Source organism: Limulus polyphemus, unplaced genomic scaffold, assembly GCF_000517525.1.
Source record: "Limulus polyphemus unplaced genomic scaffold, Limulus_polyphemus-2.1.2 Scaffold5083, whole genome shotgun sequence".
Taxonomy (NCBI): Eukaryota; Metazoa; Arthropoda; class Merostomata; order Xiphosura; family Limulidae; genus Limulus; species Limulus polyphemus.
In genome coordinates, this window is record NW_013670693.1 from 35,173 (window position 1) to 39,114 (window position 3,942).

The 3,942-nt window shown below is 30.3% G+C and overlaps 1 protein-coding gene across 1 annotated transcript in view; it reads left to right on the forward strand.

Annotated features, from left to right (window-relative positions):
- The first annotated feature begins 573 nt into the window (after positions 1-573).
- The window catches only part of LOC106472102 (zinc finger protein 467-like), a 32,785-nt gene continuing 29,416 nt past the window's right edge, over positions 574-3,942 (forward strand). Inside the window, exon 1 of the mRNA XM_022400707.1 lies at positions 574-621. The gene's annotated coding sequence lies outside the window, so the exon portion shown is untranslated. The remainder of the gene's footprint in view (positions 622-3,942) is intronic.

Consider the following 3,942-nt stretch of genomic DNA (forward strand, 5'->3'; position numbering starts at 1 on the left):
ACGTAGAAATTTGCAAATTTTGACGAAATGTTACAGATAGTTCAATGAAGCCTTCATGGATAACATGCACCTGTGACAAGTAGACAGATAACCTTTATTGAAATGTAACACTTTCGTATATTGTGGGTTAAATCCAAGTCGTTGTTGAAATCTATTTTCCCCCAAAATGTAGTTTCAACACTATATTTTTTGTGGTTGTTGTTGTTGTTTTTTCCAAAGATATTTGAATATGTATCTGTTTTAACAAAAATCAGTTTATAGCAATTAAAATCAGATATAAGAATATATATATGAAATCACAGTTTTCCCCTTTTATTTTTGTTTTAATTGTATCAGATGACTTATATTCTACTGTTTTATTGTGGTTAAATAATCATAACTGAATGTAGTTTCAAAATTAAAGGACTTTAACCGATTTTCTCGAATATTTTCAAAATACATCAAATTTACGGTTGCATTCGTTTACATATTTTGCTGAAGGAAACATACAAAGGAAATAAGTTAGGTTTACTAGAGTCTTCTTTTCCTTTGTGTTTTTTGAGATCCTTAGTTGAAAATATCAAACTTATTTCCAGGAAAATACAACCGATGTAGGGCCAGCTGAAAGAAGATAAGACGGGGGTAAGTTTTTGTTTTGTATTTTAGAAATAGGGCACTAAAGTCGTGTCGTAGACTGCTTTGGTTGTAAATGCTATGGTTTTTCTAAATTCAAATTTACGTTCTTTTCATGATCGTATTTTGGCACACAACCCACATTGTGAATATTTATCACTAAATCTTGATTACGTTTACTCAAACTTTTGATATTTTTTATGGCTCTAAATGAAGAGTTACATGTTTAGCTATAAAAGCAAACAAAAACTGTGCTCTATACATGATGTTTTTCGAAACGCTTTCATTGTATTGCAGAAAATGAGAATGGAAGTCATTAAGATTGTCAAATGTACTCTTAAATTTTTCGTCCAATATTCTGGAATTAAATCTTAAAAATATTTTGCGTTAAGGCTTACCACAACCGGCCATTTTGATACCACTAGACTTATAAAGGTTTCTATAATCTTGAATTTGCTTATTTGTTTCGTATATAAACACACACGTAACTGAATATTTGTTTCATATATAGTTGCCACTAATTTTTACCTTTTGTTTCGTTACAATTATATAGGTTTTAGTACTGTCACCTTTGTTGCCGTTGTTCTCTTAAGTATTAGTAGGCAACAGTTAGGCTTAGTTTAATTTTAATAGAGAGTGTCTCATAGCAGACGTATAGACACAATGGACCGATCCTATAAAAACAGACTCGTGGTTGAAAGTAAAGTTTAATTCATCTGTGTTCATTACTAAACGTAAAGTACAACCCAGCTTTATTACAATAACAATAACTTAAAACTAAAACATACTTTTTAGTGATTTAAGGCTTTAAGTATTCTAATATATTTTTTATTGTTGTTTTAGTCTAATATATATATATATAAACTTTCTATGTATATTTCTACCTATGTTTGTGCATTAAACTTCATTACTATGTTGTTGTTTTTCAGAGATAAAAAATGTAATGACAAGAATGATCTGGAAGGTTCTTATAAAGACATTTTGGGATAGTTGCAGGTTTTTTGAGTATTATTTCTTGGCACTCGTGTATAATGTTAAAATAATGAATAACACACAACGTTAAAATAGGTACACAATTAAAAACATTTTAATTAAGGTCAATATATGACCACTAGAAAGTTGACTCTACATGTTTCGTGTCATATTTATACTTTTTTGTTGTTAAATTGACCTTTCGACCTATGTACAGGTTTACAATTCCGCGTGAACTTTTTTAAAGAAGGCATGATAGAGTGGCTCTGGACTTGTTTGTTTTATACAAACTTTTAGCTCATAGCTCCATCTCGCTCCCCCAGTGGAACAGCGGTATGTCTGCGGGCTCACAACGCTAGAAACCGGGTTTCGATACCCGTGGTGGGCAGAGCACAGATAGCCTATTGTGTAGCTTTGTGCTTACCTTCAAACGCATTTTTTGCATAGATATTCGCCGGTCTTTCATCTCTATTTAATACAACATGATTTTTTTTTTTTTACATTTAATTACTTCCAAGGATTCACGAATATTATAGGCTATAATACCTTTTGCTTGAGCCAATATTACAGATTTTCCCCACAATACCGTATATATATGTGTGTGTGTGTAGCAGAAACTTTATAGTGTAACGTGTTATTAGTCTGATATTTCTAGTAACACTCCCTTCACAACGTCCAAATCAAGTAGGTATAATCACGTGACCTTTCAAGTGCCAAGTTTTTATAGTGGAACTTTTAACATGCCGATCTCCCGCTGTACTGAGCTTTTCCAAAAGATGACTAATAATACATAGTTACTTTTAACTATTACTTATAACAGTTGCGTCTTATTTAGCCGGCTAGGCACGTGGAGTGACTGGCACTGTATCGCTAGAAAGGAAATGACTTACTACAGGTATTTATTTTTAGGCTTAAGTTATAAAATTTAATTGTTGTTTAGTTTATCAAAGTATATTTCTTTTAGATTTAGATCTTTTAATCCAGTGCGTGTTAGCATAGTGTACAACTATGATTTAACCTCTAAACGACCTTGGGAACAATATAGAATTGCATGGTTGTCTTGGAAACTGCTATTTGCATTCCGATGCTTGAGTTTAAACGAGTTTTTGTTTTTCCCATGTTAATATATGCAGTGGTTACACTGTACGACTCTTAAAGTAACTTTACCATCTTAGAGTCTGAAAACTTGAAACCAGTGTTTCATCAATTAATGAATGTTATCACGTTCTAAACGAGTCAGTCAAATATTTCTCAAAAAATAGTTTTCACAAATTTATAACTGAAGATATAACTAGACAAACATCAAGTGTATAAGATATAACTAGACAAACATCAAGTGTATAAGATATACCTAGACAAACATCAAGGGTATAAGATATAACTAGATAAACATCAAATGTATAAGATATAACTGAAGATATAACTAGACAAACATCAAGTGTATAAGATATAACTGAAGATATAACTAGATAAGCATCAAGTGTATAAAATATAACTAGACAAACATCAGGTGTATAAGATATAACTAGACAAACATCAGGTGTATAAGATATAACTAGACAAACATCAGGTGTATAAGATATAACTGAAGATATAACTAGATAAACAACAGGTGTATAAGATATAACTAGACAAACATCAAGTGTATAAGATATAACTGAAGATATAACTAGACAAACATCAAGTGTATAAGATATAACTAGACAAACATCAAGTGTATAAAATATAACTAGACAAACATCAAGTGTATAAAATATAACTAGACAAACATCAGGTGTATAAGATATAACTAGACAAACATCAGGTGTATAAGATATAACTAGATAAACATCAAGTGTATAATATATAACTGAAGATATAACTAGATAAACATCAGGTGTATAAGATATAACTGAAGATATAACTAGACAAACATCAAGTGTATAAAATATAACTAGACAAACATCAGGTGTATAAGATATAACTGGACAAACATCAGGTGTATAAGATATAACTGAAGATATAACTAGACAAACATCAAGTGTATAAAATATAACTAGATAAACATCAAGTGTATAAGATATAACTAGACAAACATCAAGTGTATAAGATATAACTAGACAAACATCAAGTGTATAAGATATAACTAGATAAACATCAAGTGTATAAGATATAACTGAAGATATAACTAGATAAACATCAGGTGTATAAGATATAACTAGACAAACATCAAGTGTATAAGATATAACTGAAGATATAACTAGATAAACATCAGGTGTTTAAGATATAACTGAAGATATAACTAGACAAACATCAAGTGTATAAAATATAACTAGACAAACATCAGGTGTATAAGATATAACTGGACAAACATCAAGG